This window comes from Lissotriton helveticus, chromosome 2_1 (genome assembly GCF_964261635.1).
Source record: "Lissotriton helveticus chromosome 2_1, aLisHel1.1, whole genome shotgun sequence".
Taxonomy (NCBI): domain Eukaryota; kingdom Metazoa; phylum Chordata; class Amphibia; order Caudata; family Salamandridae; genus Lissotriton; species Lissotriton helveticus.
The window spans coordinates 536,996,693-537,015,956 of record NC_136059.1 but is presented as its reverse complement, the minus strand read 5'-3'; the positions used below and the strand labels follow the sequence as shown (position 1 = coordinate 537,015,956).

The 19,264-nt window shown below is 49.9% G+C and overlaps 1 protein-coding gene across 1 annotated transcript in view; it reads right to left on the bottom strand.

The window, feature by feature from the left end:
• CDK7 (cyclin dependent kinase 7) overlaps positions 1 to 19,264 on the bottom strand; it is a 212,340-nt gene that overhangs the window by 27,436 nt on the left and 165,640 nt on the right. The window lies entirely within an intron of this gene.

The following is a 19,264-nucleotide window of genomic DNA, read 5'->3' as shown; positions in this document are numbered from 1 at the left end:
AGACAGGGACGCTTTCTCTGAGATCCAGACCTAGAGGTAGTTTTAGGCAGATGTTGTCCCTATTTGATGGCTTCCCAATTGCCAGGTTGCTTGCTTTTTATGAGGGTGTTTTCCAACTACAACTATTTTAGTTTTTCTCTGATTGACTAGCAGACAGTCTTCCTTGTTGTACTTTTTTTTTTTTAAACACTTTATTGAGGCAGATGTGCAAACCATAGTATCATATGAAGAAAACAGAGTAATGGTACAAATTCTGCACGTACGGCAGGTAAGTAGCTCAATTAACAGGTGGATGGGTACAGCAAGACAATCATCCGGTTTGCACCTTACAGCATGAAAACTGTTACAGTAGAAACATTTTCTAATAAAGCAACTGAAATACAAAGTAAACCATACCAATAGGTCAGAAAACAAAGAAAGAATAAAAAGGGGCGACAATAATGATAATCAGATTGCAAGACTAGCACAGTAAATCTATCAGTATCACATTTAGCGGCATTTTTGCCAATGACCTCCGCACTGGAAACGTATACCAGGAGCCATTCCACCCAGGAATGAGTTGGGCCAGCGGCATGAGTTCATACAGCACCGATGCGTCTGAAAGCGCTGAAAGGTGGGCTGTGTTAGCGTGACGAGGACTATCACCCGCGTCGGCCTGAAGACCCCTACTATCGGGAACCACATCGGGCCCCGGTCTATCAGGCCCCAACTCCACATCAAAAAGGCAGTGGCCAACAGTCGCAGAGGCACAGCCAGTGTGGAAACGCGGAAAGTGGGATCCAAGGGCTAGCCCACCCGGTCGGTGTGTTGGGATGCAGGGACTGGGAGGGAGCCTCTAGTGTCTTCCGTGAAATGTATTGGCGGTACGGACCCCAAATATCTGTAGGGCGGGAGGAGGCCGGGAGTTGGTCAGAATACTCCACACTATTTACATTGCAGAATGCCACACTCCTTAGCCAAGCGGCAACTGAGGGAGCACGTCTCGAGCACCATAGCAGCGCGATCTCCCTCTTGGCCAGAAGGAAGCAGATCGATGCCAGTTTGCGGAGCGTGCGGGGAAACTTTGACATATATCCCATCAGGGCAATCTCCGGAAGGACCGACAGAGACAGACCCAAGATCGCACCCAGTGTGTCGTGTATTTCAACCCAATAAGAATGCAGCTTCGGGCAAGTCCAGGCAAGATGAGCAAAGTCAGCCTGAGGGGCATTGCATTTAGGACAAGTATGGGGACGAGTCGGGTCTATCCTGTGGGCCAACGCGGGGGTGTGATACAGCCTACGAAGGAATTTAAAATGTATAAGTTTGTGCCTGCTGTTCATTGAAACTTCCCTGGTCATGGCACAGCATGCTCCCCACTGGTCGTCAGTTATCTGGATGCCCAGATCTAGCTCCCATGCGGCTCGCACCGCCTCGTCAGACACTGGAAGGGAGGACAGGCAGAGCCTGTAGAGTTTAGACACAACATGGGCCCCCGAAGGGTTCTGGATGATGGACGTGAGGGCCAGAGTGTCATTAGGCGGCAACGGGAAAGTGGGGAATGTAGCCCGCAGCAGTGCCCTTAGTCTTGCAAACACAAACGTGTCCATAAAAGTGCGGTCGGTGAAGCGGGGGTCTTCAGTAATAGAAAGAGCGTGGCCATCAGGGAAGAAGTCACCTATCGTGTGCAGTTGGTACTTAGAAAGTGTCCGGCTAATCAGTGTTTCGCCTGTAATGGGGAGCCAATGTGGGCTGGGAAGTGGGAGGGCCGGAGAGTATAGCATGTCTACGCGCAGCAAGCGTCTGAGTTTGTCCCAAGCCCAAGTCGTTGTGGTGAGAGGGAGTATGTTGTGTGGGTCGCGAGGGATGCCTTTGGGAAGCACGGCATTTAGAGACACAGGGAGCGCTGCGTCCGCTTCGGGTTTTAAATGTTGGATCCTGGCATCTGGGTGGTACCAGGGGTGGGAATAAGAGCATTGGGCCACCAGGTAGTAAATGTGGAAGTCCGGCACCCCAAATCCGCCCCTCTCGTAAGGCAATGTCAGCGTGCTCCAGGCGAGTCGAGGGCGTTTCCCCCCCCAAACCAGTCTGAGTAGGGCTGTGCGCAATTGGGTGAAAAAAAACTTTTTTAGAGGGATGGGGATGTTATTGAAAAGATATAAAAACCGGGGCAGAACCACCATTTTCACTATGGCTATGCGCCCAGCCATCGATAAAGGAAGGCGGAGCCAGCGATCAGTGTTATCTTCCAAAAAATCAAGGGCGTGGCCATAGTTCAGGCGGATAATGGATGTAGTATCGAAGTGTATATGTATCCCTAGGTATTTGATGGAGTCCTCGCACCATTCCAACGGGTGGGAGCAAGGCCATCTCGCCGTGGCGAGGGTGAGAGGGAACAGTTGCGATTTGTGCCAATTAACCCTAAGACCAGAATAGTCACCAAATCGCGTAATTTCAGAAAGCAAAGGCTGCAGGTTGAACTCAGGGGTACGGACATAGAGAACCATGTCATCTGCGTAGAGTGACACCAGAAGAGGCCCGGTGCGGAACTGGAGCCCCCTGTGCAAATGTTTCTCTTGAAAGTGTCGGACCAGGGGGTCCATAGCCAATATAAAAAGCAAGGGGGACAGGGGGCACCCCTGTCGCGTACCCCTGGGCAGGGTAAACCTATCTGAGATGGTGCCATTAAGGCGAATGCGAGCCGTGGGAGCTGTGTACAGCAATTCAACAGTCGCCACAAACATTGCAGGCATGCCCATCCTACGCATAACATCCAAAAAGAAGGGCCACTCTAGAGTGTCAAAAGCCTTCTCGGTGTCCAGAAAGACCGCAGCAGCCGGGATGTCAGGGTCAATTCTGTGCAGAACCGAGAAAAGAGTGCGAAGGTTAAGGGAAGTTGATCTCTGAGGGACGAAGCCAGACTGTACTGGCGAAATAATAGAGTTCACCAGCAGCGCAAGCCGCAGTGCGAGCACTTTAGCCAGGATTTTATAATCCAAGTTCAGGAGGGACAGCGGGCGATAAGAGCTGCAAACCGTTGGGTCGCGGCCCGGCTTGGGTAACAAGACTATAACCGCCTCACGGAGCGTTGGAGGGAGAATACCGGACTCCAAAGACTCGGCATAGACCTCAACCAGAATGGGCACGAGCTCCTCTTTGTATGTCTGATAGAAATCAGCCGTAAAGCCATCCAGGCCCGGTGCTGAAGATCCCTTCAGCGAGTCTATCGCTTCCACGATCAACTCGGGTGTGATGGGATGCGCCAAGAAATCCTGCATATATCTCTCCAAGAAGACCATAGCTATTTCATCAATATAGGGACCGGGGTCACGGCGTTCGTCGGAAAGGGCATACTTGTAAAGACGCTTGTAGTAAGTCAAGAATGTGTTGCAAATGGCAGGAGTAGTGCAGAGTGGCGTGCCATCGTCGTCTTGTATTTGTGTAATGTACGCAGCTTGCCGAGGTGGGCGCAGCAATTGGGCCAACAGTCTGCCAGGTCTGTCCCCCTCACCGTACTAGCGCGCCGTTTGATACTTGCCCAGATATTTCAGCTCTCTGTCCGCCTCGTCCCTGAACTTCAAAAGGAGTTCAATGCGTTTTGCTTCGTTGTCTGGGGAGGGATCAGCAAGAATTTGGGACTCAATAGCCAACAGGTCAGTTTCTAATCGGGTCAGGGAGGTTCGAATTTCACGCAGCGCACCGACATGTTTGGTAATGCAGACCCCCCTTATAGTAGCCTTGAATCCCTCCCATAGCGTGGCCCATGTGGTCACCGAACCAGTGTTGAGGTCGAAGTAGTCTTCGATCGCAGAGCGGATCCCCTCAGTGAAAACTGGATCCGCAAGTGCGCGCCCAGGAAATCGCCACTGCCGTTCGTACCCACCCAACCTAGGAATCGCAAGCGCCAGCACCACAGGAGAATGGTCAGAGATTGTGCGCGGCAGGGTGCGGAGACCAGTAACCCAGCCCGCCAGGCCCGGAGAAAGGAGCCAGTAGTCTATCCTGGTGCTCGTGTTGTGGTAACCGGAATGGTGCGTAAAGGAGGGGGAGGCAGTGTGTCGCGTCGCCTCTATGTCCTGAAGTGAAAAGTGGGAGCAAATATCCGCCATCACAGCGCGGGATAGCGGTTTGCGGTCAGGGGAGATAGATGTGCTGTCTCTGCCGGGGTTCATCAGTAAAGTAAAATCTCCCCCCATCACCAGCAGGTCAATGTCTGCGTGTAGTAGAGACAGGTGCAGTTCCTCAAGGTGGGCCGGGGAGTCTACATTAGGACCATACACCCCAACAATGGCAATCTTATAACCAAAAAGCACCCCATGTAGAATCGCATATCACCCTTCCCCATCAACCTTGCTACCCGTCAAGACAAAGGGAATACGTTTGTGTACCAAGACTGCTACACCCCGTGCATATCGACTAAAGCATGAAAACACTCTATGGGCACCCCAACCCCGTGCAAATGAAGGTGTGTCAGACTGAGCCATATGTGTCTCCTGTAAAACAAGCACATCAACATTATGCCTCGCTGCGTACTGTAGAACCTGTTTCCGCTTCCGGGTGGAATTCAAGCCGCGGACATTCCATGTCAATAATGTTAAACTAGAAGGGCCAGTCTGCAATCCTATCCGGGCCATAAAGTCAAATCAAGAATCGTGGGCAAGAAGAGGCCATTTAGCAAACCATTGTCTTGTGTCTCACAATCAGATACCAAAATAAGAAAAAAACAAGGAAGAAACACAACCCCCCCCCCTAACCCACCAGCCAGCCTCCCAACACCCCACGAGAGGCAGAACCCCACCAGTTGCAAATCAACAATGCAGAACAATAAATGCAAAATGGGAAAAACAGACGAAATTGGCTGCATAATGTAATCTAGTAAAACCAAGAAAAGGAAACAGAACATCACGGCCCGCGCCATGGGGGGAAGCAACGCAAACCCCCGAGCGGGCAACCCAACGGGACGTCGGGAAAGTCAAGGACGAATGGTAGTAGAAGAACTGTAAGTCATCCCAGCAAAGAGAAGAATGAACCAGAACTAGAGCGATAGGGGCATTCAGCCCTGCCCAGCGCCAGTAAACAAATCATCGCTCGCCTGCGTGTCATGAATTAGAGGAGAGGTGGGTCTGGAGCCCACGGCCGATCCAGGCCCCTTCTTGTACGAGTGGCAGAATTCCTGTGCCTCAGCTGGAGAGTCAAAGATACGGAACCGGCCGTAGGCCTCCACCTTCAGCCGGGCCGGGTAGAGCATACTGTATTTGAGGCTCAGGTTTCGGAGCGCCGCCTTGACGCTGGTGTACTTCCTCCGAGCCTCCTGCACCATAACAGTATAATCCGGAAAAAAGGACAACCTGTTTCCCTGCCATCTTACCTCACCCATCTCACGTGCCGCCCGGAGCGCGGCGTCTCGGTCACAAAAGTTCATTATTCTGGCAATGATGGGTCGGGGAAGCTGACCAGAACGCGGTTTGGGTCCCAGGGACCTGTGTGCTCTTTCCACAACAAAACCAGCCGTAAAAGTGTCCTTGCCAAACAGTTCAATAAGGAGTTTCTCCACAAAGGTGTCGAACCGGCCAGTGGCTGTAGTCTCCGCCACGCCAAGGATCCTGATGTTATTCCTCCGGCTGCGCGCTTCCAAATCCTCGTTCTTAATGGCGACATCCTTCAGAATCTTTTCCACCCTCTCCAGGCGCTTCAGAGCTTTGGAGGACCCGTCCTCCAAGTCGGATATTCTAGACTCCGCAAGATCCAGGCGTCTATCATGGGCTTGCACCGTGGAGTTAATGGCAGAGAGTTTCTGTTCCAGACTGTCGAACCTAGTGTCCAGCGCCTTGAAGCCTGCACGCATCTCCCCCATCATGGCGGCCATCATGGACGCTGCGTCACCAGTATCTAGTGCCACAGAAGCTCCCGATGCAGCACCCGGAGGGGGGTCGGTAGCCGGGGGAGGAGGCTTGTCGAAATGAAGGGTCCTCTGAGCAGGGTCCTTCTTCACCATCGTGGAGGACAGTTGGCGAGGTCGCAGTCGCTGCGACAAAGGCGGGGAGCAGGGATCAATTGTAAAACAGGCCGAACTATAGACCACCAATGCCAGGGATCTTGGGCAGCACAACAGGCAAGTGTCCAGGCCGTAGCCAAAGGAGCAGAAGCAGGAGCGACCAGTCAGTGGCAGGCAGCGCAAGATGGAGCTCCAGGTTGCAGGCGGGAATCACCCCTATTGTAGCGCAGTAGGTAGAGGCCTCGTGATTGCAAGGCAGGGTGGCACGCCGTCCAAACACTCGGCGGGGCTGCAACGTGGTGCCCGGGAGAGCCCCCAAACCGTCCAGCAGGCACGCAGATCGCCCCGCCCCTGCCCCCCTCTCACGCCCGCAGCACGTCCCCCAGCTCCGCCTGAGCCCAAAATTTAGTCCCCGGCTCCCGAGCTCCAGCAGGCCCACGGCCGCAGCCGCACCCAAGAGCCCGGAAAAACGGGGAAAAAACGGGAACGAGCAGTAGCAGCGAGCCAATGCGCTAGGCAGCAAGGGGCAGGAGCAAGGAACGAAGCCGCGGCCGCAATCGGCCGAGCGGCACTTACCCGGAGCACCTACGCCGCAGGGAAGATGGCGCCGAGGTCCGGAGGCCTCAGATCTCCTCCGCCATGGCTGACGCGACCAGCCGTCCTCGCAGCTTGGCAAACTCTCGCGGGCCGCCTCTAATCATCTGGAGTCTGGACACAGCCGTCAGTGGTAGCGGGGATGCGGGTACATTTCTCTTTCGTCCGCTTCGGGTGCCCGCCCGGAGGAGCCTCAAAGCGATGCGGCCATTACGGTTGCCGCCGTGGCCACGCCCCCTCCTTGTTGTACTTATGCAGTTCATGTAGGGCTCTCTGGAGCCCCACCCTGATATGATCCATTACTACTGTGTCGTCTGCATACTGGAGGGTTGAAAGACTCACCAGGCCCAAGCTGGGGGCCATTACGCTGGCTTCTTTTAAAGTGTTACCCAAATCCGTGGTGGAAAGATTGAACAACAGGGGTGCCAAAACACAGCCCTGTTTGAGCTAGTTTTAGGTTTTTACTATTGATTTAACTACTGATCGGCTTGTTTTGACCCAAACCCAAGTCCGCTCATAAAGAGATGTAATTGCTTTCAAGAGCTTGATGGGGATCCCCCCCGACTGTCAGTTTTCCCCAGAACCTGCCTCGATCTACCCTGTCAAAGGCCAAGCTGTAGTCTATAAAACTACAAAACAGGGCCGGGTGCTTGCGTTGGATCACTTGTTTGGATAGGTGAGCCACCGCAATGATGTTGTCCATAGTTGAGCTGTTTGACCTGAATTCTGACTGGTGGATAGGGATTATTCTTTCTTTGTTGGCCCATTCCTCCAGGTCTATCAGTAGTATTCAGGCACAGGCCATTGGGACCTAGAGCCCCATTGTTTTTCATTGCCATGATTTTCCACGTTATTTCTCCTTTTGTAATGGTGGGCCCTTGGGTGGGCTCAGGGCCTGTTTCCTGCACACACTTTGTGAGGAGTCCAGCGTTTTCAGCTGTATCTAGAGTATTCTTAGTGGTGGACTTATTGTCTGTGGGACCTTGTGTGTACAATCCTTTCACATATGTTTCCCGCACAGATGAACCCCAACACAACTCATTCTCAACCAGAGGGAGGCAATGGAGAGGTTATAAGAGGGGGAGGGGAAGGGACGAGAGAGAGAAGTAAAAAAAACATTTCTCTTTAGATGTGCAAGAACAAGTGGCCCAAAGTTTTTCTTGACGATCTGTGAAAGGAAGTGATCAGCGCCTCCCCCTCCCCCTCCCTTCCACATGGAGTGCCATGTGACAAAACCTCAAGGACTCATAGTGGCTTTGTTACTGCTGGCTCACAATTGCCTCGTCACCAAACCTTCTACCATCATATGGCATGCCCACCAACTTTATATGCACATCAGAAAAAAAACACTTGCGCGCAATAAATCAAGCATTTTGAGCGCCACACTAGAACTATTTGATCTAGTCAATGGATCCATTGCACCAATGCCTAACTGAGTTGTCTGCTTCAAAGATTTACTACCTTCCTAAATCTAGTACAAAAAGGTAACATACCCATAGCCACTAAAGCCACCTCCAACAGATTGTGAATGGGCCTCGCAAATAAGCAACTCATGTTTAAAAATGTCAATGCAGAGAAACCAGAGCAATAATTTTCTTTCCTAAAGCGTATCACTTCCTTTTCAGAATAATTGCTGGGATTGCATCTGGTTTGCCTTTGCTGACTGACACCTGACCAATTAAACTCTATTTATTTATTTTATAGTCTTGTAGAGCGCACGGCTATCCAAAAGGGTTTCCCGGAGCTAAGCAGAACAAAAGCCAAACTGTCAACTTAAAATAGCCATGTCTTCGGGCTTTTACGGACCACAAGAGAGGTACGGCCCCTGAGGGATTCGGGACAAGTCCCACAGTTTCGTATCGAACACTGCAAAGTAATGTCCTCCTCTCCGGGCCAGGTCTATGGTTTTGGATGAGACAAGAAAAGGGAAGGATCCAATGCTGCAGGCTCATACTTCATAGTTGAAGAACAGCATTTGTTAACTGTTTACCGGATAAATCCTCAAAAGAATGTAGCTTCAGCTGCTACGTATCCAAAGTGATGTTCAAAGCCCAAGCCAACTTCATCAAGGTTGCGTGTATAGTAAATGTAAATGTCATGGTACTTATAGAGCGCACTGTCACCAGACGGTCACCTTGCAGTGTCGCCTATTCGGCTTCCTGGCGCTGATACTCATACCGCTGTGGGACCCCTCCTGGCTTTCCCTGTGAAGTGTCCACTTCTGGGCACCCCCAAGGTGAAGCCAGGCATCCTTAGCGCTGTTAGGGCTGGTGTGGAGGCTTAGCAAGCTATTGCCCAGAGTTGCAGCGTGGGGCCTGTGATTAGAATAGGCACCGAGGCGAGAATTAACAGATCCAAAGAAATTGAGCCCGAGACCCCGCCGAGGTGGGAATCGAACCCTGGTCCCCGGCCAGAACTCTGCGTCAGGGTCTGCCGCTCTAACCATTGAGCCACACTCCTCCACTCATAGTGAACATGGTAAACAGAAACGGCTATATGAGAAACCTGAAAATCAGATTTAGGAGATGTATCAAGCCCACTAGTATGCTAGTGAACATGTAAACATTTGTATAGTCTTAGGGAGTGAGTTATGCCTTTTGGTCATCATCACCATCTTCACCAGGAACAGGAAACAATGGTATATTAGAAATGTACTCAATACTGCACAAATACTCACGTTGTAAAGACAATGTAGGAATGTAGGAAAGTGCCCACATTTGACATGGTCACCCCCACTTTTTGCCTGGTAAATAATGTGATTTTGACTGAAAGTGCACTGGGTTCCTGCTAACCAGGTCTCCAGTGCCACAGCTCGTTCCCCAAAACTTTACAATTGGTCACCCCAATTGGCTAAACCTTTAGCACCCTCTCGAAGTCTCTAGTAAATGGTACCCTGGTACCTAGGGCCTGAGGTACTAAAGAAGGCCGCTAATGGCTGCAGCACAAATTGTCCCACCCTAAAGGCCAAAGCAAGACTGTAGGGTTATGTCCACCTCTTGCATGAAGTGTTCATATACGAGATGTAGTGACCCCAAGGGTCAGCAGCTCATTAGCTACTACCCTAAACTCCCGTATTGCCCCTAAATTCAGTATATAGGGGAGCACCTGGCACCACAGAAGCAGATCCCGACGACCTAAGAAAAGAGAGGACACGGAAGAGCCACAGAGGAGGAGAGAAGAAGGATCTGACCTGGTACCAACCCTGCCAGCCTGTCTGCACCCCGCGCCAAAAACTGAGCCAAATTCAACTTGTCCAGCAGCTATTGACTACAAAAACCTGGGAGGACTGCCTGCCTTCGAAAAAGACTAAAAACCTTCTGTGAACAGCAGACCTGTTCTACATAAACCCCAAAAGAGAAGACTTTGAGGCCTCCAGAACCACTAAAACCCGAAACCACCACTGTAGCCGTTGCCTCAGGCCAGTTGAAGTGGGCCACCAGTGTCAATAAGGTCCCGTGCCCTCCAGAACTCGAATCCATCGTAGTTTAACCCCTTCCTGGACTCCCAGATGTCACCTGCAGTCTCTGCATGCAGGCCCCATCAACTCCGACTGCTCCAGTAAGAAAAAAAACCTGACGCCTAAGGATACATCTCTGCACACATCGCCCCCCTGGGCCTTGGAGAAGAGGACCAAAGGTCATCAAACCCCCCCCTGTCCCCGAGCATCGCAAGGCCGAGCCCACTTGCTGGCTCTGCCCGGCTGGCCTCCTGGCCACAGCCTGCAGCCTCTGTCTGCAGTGACCGATCTCCATTGAAATACATTGGGCTTCTGACGCTGTTTTGCACCCTGCACCTGGCCTCCCTTGTGCTACTGGTGGTGTACTGCCGGTGTTGCCTTGGACCTTGCCCATACCTCATATTAACTCCTGGAAATTGATCTTGCAAGCTGCTGTAATACACCTGTTTGCAGAACTTGTTCTTCCTTCCATAGGATAACATTGCAGAACTCAGAAATTGCAGTGTCCGCTTTTTTTTTTTTAAGTGAAAAAAAAGTATATTTAAAAATGTACTTACCTGAACAATTTTTCTCTGATGCCTAAACATATATAAAGATACTTGCTATATTTATAAATTGGCGAGGATCTCCTCCTTGAGCCGTGTGTGTCATTTATTAATCGGTGTGTGTATTTGCAAATGTCTTGCACTCCTCTGTGTTAAGCCGAAGGCTGCTTAACTAGACTACTCCCTAACAGAGCACTTTGGGATTGCATAGTCAGCTGCTGTCCACTCATAAGGGAGCCCCTGGACTCTTTACACAATATGTCAGATTTTTTTATATCTCACATAAAGAGGCAGCTTCCACAGGGGGTAGTCCGACTCTTTCAGATATGTTGCAATGTTTGTTTAGCTGTCTTGATATTAAGCCTCAGAAAAGCCCCCTTGGAAAGCTTTATTGGAGCAGAGTGAGACACCATAATCAATGTCAACAGTGTCACTCCTGAACTGAATGAATGAATGAAGAACTTATAGAACACTGGACTCACCCCCGAAGGGGTATCTTCGTGCTATAAACAGAGGAATGGAGGCTAGAAAAGGAGTTCAGTTGTTAAAGAGTTTAGTTTCCAGGAGTTTCCTGAACTTAAGGAAATTCGAGCACTTACGTAAAAGGACAGGGAACGAGTTCCAGTATCGCGGGGCAAGGTAGGAGAAAGTTTTGCCACCAGAGCGAAGTTTGTTAAACCGAGGGATAACAAGAAGGGCCTTCTCTCCAGAGCGCAGAGATCTGCTTGGTAGGTAATACGTTTTTCTGCAAGGTACATGGGACCTCTATCATTGCTCCTGAGACCACCATCACAAAGGAGGGCATAATAGGAAATAAAGACGAAGGTTACTTTCTGCTCAGCACCATCAATTGTCCTGAATAAGCAAAAGATACAGTTTAAGTCAGAGAAAATATAACTGAGTGAAGTCAGCCAACACCACCTTGAGGGCTCCTGAGCGTTCTGCAGTGAGTGTAGGGCTAAAGAAAGCGAAAATGGACATCTGAAAGGCAGCAATCTACTGTGCAGATAGCGTTTCAGGAAGAAGCTTGTATGTGGAATCTTATGCACAGTAGATATTATCTCAGAAAATAACAAAGAAGGGGACAACTTCTGCTTTTCTATGTCCGATTGACAAAGAATGACGTGTGTATTTGTGATGTGTAGGTGTGCAGATTTTGGAGCTCCAGATCTGCACATCTACACTACACACCACAAACATTTAAGGCATTCTTTGTCACCCTGCTCTTTCGGCTGGAATGAGGCTTTGATTTTCTAATTAAAGCCATATGCAGCATTGTGTACATCCCGCTAACAGACCTCGGGGTTCATGTGTGCACATGACTCGTCATCAAAAGAAGAGTCATGAGATTTCCCTGGATAACTGTAACAAACCATATGTGGGTCTGTACCTGACCTCTACATCCATCAATCCTTCAGTAATAACCAAAACATGTTGGGCTTTGTGTGCTCGTCGATGGAGGGTGAGAGTGGATGCATTTTTTTTTTCATGGTTAGCAGAACCCAGCTGGTGTTGGCATTGGACTATGACAGCTGAAAAACAACCAGATCCATTCCAGTGCCTGAGGGGAAGGGAAAGTTTATATAAAAAATCTGTGGGAACACTCATCCATGAGAAGGTGACATTACTAAAAGGGTGATGAGCTGGTAAGAGAATAGCTGAGATGTAAAGGCAAATGTTAACCTATTGGTTTCAGAACGGAAAACAGTGTAATAATTCCGAATACACTGGAGTAGCTATAATCGATGCTACCAAGCAGTCACTAATCACTAGAGCACCCACAGAAACAGCCTCACAAACGGGCAAACGTTACAACTGAGGGTAAAACGTTCACTGGAGACGGCAGTGGTGATGTACTACATGAAACTATGTAACTAACACCATTTCAAAATTTCCCCTTTAGACGGTAGGCGCTTGAGAAATGGAAATGTTTTGCGCTGGCCAAAGCTCTTCACTAGTTTATATGATCCTAACTTACTAGACTTCACTTGTAACTTTAGGATGACTGACTTGGGGTAATGAGCTCAATGTGATGCTGGCTTGAATACGGTGTGGTGTTAGCGCTCTAGCCGCGCCAGCTTGCGTGTGACGCAACACACACTGGCGTGAGCAGGTGTCTGTGCGCATGCGCGGACTGGGTTCGCGCTTCAGAGAGCGAGTCGGAGCGCGATAGCAGCAAGACGCCCGGCGCTCTTCCCCTAGCGTTATATGTACGCATCCTGTCACCCTCATCCAGCGTTCACAAGTGATTATTGGGGGGGAAGCCTGGGACTCCACAGTGGCGACGAGGAGTGGGATCTGTCCCCACAAAAGGAAAAAATACAACAGTGGAGAGAAAGAAAGACCCGGGACGCACCAGCCATTACCAACCACTTGCAGAAGAAGGAGGGATGCGCAAAACACCGCAGGAAGCACAGGAAGAGCGCGGCAGAGGCGCAGAGACCCAGACAAGCACACCACGTGTCCAGGAGCCAAGTAACGCAGCAACCTGCATAGAAACATGGTAGGAGTACGCAAGTCTCCCCACCAAAGCCCTGGCGGAAAAGAGTGACCACGTGGAAAAGGAAAAGGGAGAACCGAGCTCCAACACGTCGCAAGTAGAGAGCGCCGGCGCACCAGGCAGCCCCAGGAATCGGGGAAGGAACGACAGCGCGCCCGGCAGCCCGAGGAATCAAGGGGGTGAGCCAGAAGTCCAAGCCAGGATGAGTAATCAGGCATCCTCACTCATGGCACCTATCCTGTTTCTACCCAAGCCAGGCGAACCCCAAATGAAATGGGAGGACTGGAGGGAGTACTTCAAGAATTATCTAGAAGCCCTAGAAGACGAATCCAGTGACGAATTCACCCCCGCAAGAAGGAAGGGGATACTGCTGCACAGTCTGATCCCGGAAGGTATAAGGGTGTTCACGAACATAGCGACGACGCCTCAACAAGCAGCCGATGCAGACGTCTTCAAACAAGCTCTAGAAGATCTAGACGCCCACTACCGCCCAGCGGTATGTGTCTCCATTGATCGGTTCAACTTTCAACAGAGGAAACAAGGGGAAGGAGAATCGGTAGATGACTACGTAGCTGCCTTGAGGAGACTAGCAGTCACATGCAAGTACGGCACGCTGGAAGAAGACTTTATCAAAGACCAGATCGTAATGCACACCACCAACAAGAACGTACAAGACAAGCTGTGGGCTCACGGTGAAGCAACGCTAAAGGAAGTAATTGCGATGGTGAAGAAGGCCGAACTCTCTAAGCGATGTGCTGAAGCCGCAAAAAAAGAAAGTGCGCAAAGAATCATGGTCAACAAGGTGGATGACGCAGAACCGTCTGGAAGGCACAAAATGGCGCCCAGAGACAGCAGAGGAACCAGCAAATGGGCAGGAAAACCCGGACAAGCAGGGAAGCAGCCCTCGTACGCCAAGTCCACGTGCTACAGGTGTGGGAGTGCAAGCCACGCAGCCCAAGACAAACGCTGTCCGGCTTTTCGCGCAAAAAAGTGCACGTTCTGCGGCCTGATAGGCCACCATGAGAAAGTGTGTTGTAGGAAAGAGAAGAGATCAGTAGTAAAATTCATAGCGAATCCGCAATCTGAAGAAGGGGCGGACGAAGAATCAGATGAAGACGACAGAGTGTTGTGTATTGAGGAACAAGTGCTAGGCATTGACACAAAACGGTCCGACAAACCGCGAGCAGACATGCTAATAGGAGGTGTCAAGATCAGAATCGCGATTGACTCAGGGTCCCCGTACACCATAGTGCAGAGGTCAGTATGGGAAGAGGAATTCAAACCCAGCCTGGGTCCCACACTAGAACCGCCTGACATAAGACCAGTGTCAAACACAAACAATCTGATCCCCAGGGTAGGGTACCGTGCCCTGAAATTCGAATTCAGAGGGAGGACTGCAACATGCAAGTTGTACGTAGCGGAGAAAGGCCCCCCGGTTCTGGGACGGAGAGACCAAGGAGACCTCGGAATCAAACTGGACCCAGGGGGTAAGGAACAAGTACTGCTGACGGACGTGGACAGCTGGCCAGACCTGGAGAAAGTGACAAGTGAATTTCCCAAGGTCTTTGGAGGCAAGGTGGGGAAACTGGAGAAGTTCATGCACAAGATCATTCTCAGAGAAGGCTCCCGGCCGGTGTCCCACAAAGTCCGAAATGTGCCCATTGCAGTGAGGGAAGCGGTGCAACGAGAACTGCGCCGGCTGAAGGAACAAGGGATCATAGAGCCCATAGATAGCTCGGAATGGTTGGCCCCCTTGGTAGTCGCCAGGAAACCCAACGGCAATGTGCTTCTATGTGTAGACCTGCGCGAGTTGAACAAATGCTTGGTGGTAGAGAAATTTCCGCTCCCCAGAATCGAAGAAATGCTGGCAAAAGCAGGAGGTGTGAATTGGTTCTCCACAGTGGACCTCACGTCTGCATATCATCAAATCGACCTACACCCGTCAAGCAGGAAGTTGACGTCCTTCATCACGCCAAATGGATGTTACCAGTTTCGTAGGATGCCCTTCGGGCTAGCATCCGCCGCAGCGGTGTTCCAAAAACTCATGCACCGTCTGTTCAAAGACGTCGAGGGCATCCAGTACTTTCAGGATGACATCCTTATAATGGGGAAGGACCGAAATGACCACGACAACAATTTGGGCAAGGTGCTCGGTGTACTGCAGGAGAAAGGACTGACGGCGGAGTGGGAGAAGTGCAGATTTGGGATGACATCAGTCACCTATCTGGGGCACGAGATAAGCGGACAGGGGATCACTCCCAAGAGGGAGAACGTGAAAGCAATCTGCGAGGCCAGAGCTCCATCCAGCAAGGACGAGGTACGGTCATTCCTTGGAATGGCCGAGTACTACAGTAAATTTGTTCAGCACTTTGCCACGAAAACGCACAAGTTGAGGCAACTGATAAGAGATAAAACAATGTTCTAGTGGGACGACGAGGCTCAGAAAGAGTTTGTGGAACTGAAAGGGAACATCAGCCAGGCCGTGCCCCTACACGGACATGATCCCGCAGGAAACACTATTCTCACCACGGATGCCAGCGAAAAAGGTTTGGGTGCTGTCCTTGCACAAGAGAGAGATGACAACACCGTGGAAACACTCAGCTTTGCGACCAGAGCGTTATCGCACACCGAACAGAAGTTCAGTGTGATAGAGAAAGAGATGCTGGCTGTCACGTGGGCCATGGGGAAGTTCCGGCAGTTCCTGTGGGGTACGAGGTTTCACTTACAGACTGACCACAAGCCCCTAGTCAAAGTGCTTACCTCAAGTGGACATGCCACAGCCACCCCGCGGATAGCAAATATGACTTTTAAACTCCTAGAATACACGTACGATGTAGAGTACATCCCGGGGACACGCAAAAAAGTGGCAGACTATCTTAGCAGGGCCTCAGCCATGGAGGAAGCGCCCACACCTGTTGCGGAGAACGAGGAAATGGTAGCGGTGATGGAGGACATGGAAAGAGCCATCAGCTTACAAGAATGGGAGAAAGCATACAAGGAGGATGAAAACCTGGAAGAGGTTAAGAAGAACCTTGTAAAAGGATGGCCGGAAAAGAAAAGATTAAAAGAGGTGCCTAGGAAACTGTATGAGGTGCGGGAGGAATTATCCACGAGTGATTCAGGAACCTTCTTGTATCGCGGTGACAAGGTGGTACCGCCAGAAAAGTTGGTTCCAACCCTGCTGAATCTACTGCATAAGGGTCACCTAGGCATCGTGAAGACCAAGTCAAGGGTGACACAGATGTACTGGTGGCCAGGAATGGACATCCAGATTGAGAGACATGTTAGAGACTGCGACCAATGCCAGGGGTCAGACAAAGTACTCAAACCATTGAGACCTGTGTTGGGGACATTCAATCAACCCCGTAATCCCTGGGAGGACCTTGCAGTTGATATCCTAGGACCGATATTGGATGACCAAGGGACAGCTAAATACTTGTGCGTTGCAGTTGACAAATACTCCAAATGGCCGGAAGTGCATGTGCAAGAGGAAATGGACTCGGAAGTGGTAATCAAGTTTCTTACCTCAGTGTTCCTAAGGGAAGGCATCCCGAGGACAATATTGACAGACAATGGCCCACAATTTACATCAGAGAAGTGGCACCGATACACCGAGAGGAACGGGATCAAATCTAAACACACCTCAGTGTACCATCCAGCAAGCAATGGACAGGTGGAGAGATTTAACCGAGTCCTCATGGGGTCCATTCAAGCGGCCATCATGCAAGGCAAGGACTGGGAAGCAGAAATTCAAAGGATGATGTGGGCGTACAGGATCACCCCCACCTCAACAGGGTATAGTCCCTTCCAGATCCTAAGGGGCAGGCATCCATTCACGAAAGACAACGTGGTATGGAGGGAAAAGACCATCACCAGTAAATGGTCGCCTGCCGTGGTGCAACACAATTTGGAGAAGGCCCAGAAAGTGTACACGGAACACTATAATAAGAGAAGAAAGGTAAAGGATTCGGGGCTGGAGAAGGGGGAGTGGGTGAGAGTCAAGCAAGCTTTACTGAGAAAGAAGGAATAGAGCAAGTACAGCCCACCCCTACAAGTGGAAGAAGTGTACAGCAGAGCAGCACTTCTTAGTGACGGAAAAGTGTGGTCCCAGGATCGCATGGCGAAGATAAATAACATCGTGAAGTGGCCAGAGGAGAAAGGTGATGTCACTCCTGCCCAGAGACAAGAAAGAGAAGCAGAAGAAGGAGCGTCAGACGGCGGAAGCCATGGAGAAGAAGGAGCGTGCATGGAGAGTGAAGAGCGAGCTAGACAGAGTGTGAGAGAAACATCAGCGAACGAAGAAACGACACCCAGGAGAAATGAACATGGTCAAGGGAAAGAAAAGGTGGGAAGCCCAGTGACCGAGGGTGTCCATGAAGCCTTCACTCCGGTAAGGCGCACGCGTGTGGGGAGAGTAATAGTCAGACCTGCACACCTTAGAGACTTTGAGTAAGAGAACATTGGACATTGAACTTCAACATCTCCGTTGTGTAAAAGGAGGAGATATGTGGTGTTAGCGCTCTAGCCGCGCCAGCGTGCGTGTGACGCAACACGCACTGGCGTGAGCAGGTGTCTGTGCGCATGCGCGGAATGGGTTCGCGCTTCAGAGAGCGAGTCGGAGCAGCAAGACGCCCGGCGCTCTTCCCCTAGCGTTATATGTACAAAAAAACGCATCCTGTCACCCTCATCCAGCGTTCACAAGTGATTATTGGGGGGGAAGCCTGGGACTCCACATATGGAAGCATATCCAAACCGGTTGCACCAATCTTCAACAAAATTTGCCAAGGTTCCAAGTTGAGGATAAGAAAATTCTGTGAACACTGATGTTTGTAGAAAAAGAGTTAGATCGAAAAAATAGGCCACTTAAAAACGAGATCTAACATTTAGTTTGCCATTTTACTATTCAATTTCAATGTGTTTGCATGTGTTTAGAAGAGTACATTGTAACAATGCAAAGATACATAACAGAATAAACCTGGTTATAAAAATAAGTTACCATGACACAAAAGCAATTAAAGAATACACTACACTTACTTCAAATTCAGACCATAAGTGTGCTGGCTTTACATACAGAAATAAAAGTGGATATCATCACCAGGGTTTTGTGAACTCGTTTTGTCTTTTTATTGGTTTAAGGTAATGTATTTATATTGCATATAATGAAACTGCCATCTTGTTTAATCATAACTATTTTGTAGGCCCGTATTATACTTGCCACTCTTGAATTATTCTCAGCTACTCGGCTGCACGCCAATCCGTCGTTATTTTCCACACCATGCCACCTCAGGTTGATCCAAGCCGTATGCAAATCAGTCTCGTCTCTGAACCGAAACACAAGCAACCCCAGGACATTATACTTAGGCCAACTCTGTCCTCACGGTATTGACGTATTCAGCCTTTGTTACATATTTGCACTTTTAAGCGTCTAAGAAATATACTTTATCCGTACATTTTCAGGGTCATCTCTGTTGTTCTCATGAGAAACTCCCATTGTGTTGCGTTTAGGTTTCGGTCATGTGTATCTTTTCCATTGCTGCTTCGGAGTTGAAAATGCATTAAGCAAGTAAATTGTGGGAGGATTGCACCGCAGTGCCCATATCTTAAAAGGCGAAGCGCTATCTCTCAAAGTGCTTATTTGTGATATTTTTCATATTTTGCCCCAATAACAATAAACATGTTTTAGACTTCGAGTAGGGATGAAGCTATTGATTTGCTGTTACTGTTTTTAATGTACAAATCTCTTGTTGGTCGCTGCGATAATGTTTAATCCCTCAAACATGCAATCACATAGCAGGACAGCTACACTAATAGAGCAGACAGTTTGTTTCCAAATAATGTCCATCAAACAGCTTTCCTAATTTTCTTTCAGCTCGGATACAAAGTAAAGATATGAGAAATACTTTCTAGGTGTGGCTGGCATGATAGGCACCCAACATCTAGACACCGTAAAGTGCCAGTGCCCTGTGACATTCAAAGTTTCTATGAGGTGGCTGAGATTAATCTAAGCATTCCTCCCTTCCCTTTTATGTTTTCCTCAGTGTGACGGGCACACCCAGATGTGGGTTCTGTGGTCACTGTGCCTGGCGTAGGAGTCAAACGGCACCTCACTGAATAGTGCCAAACACCCTCACACCAGACTGGAGTGGCTTGCGCTCTCGTTCGCAGGGGGGGCAGACCTGCCAGTTCTAGATGGA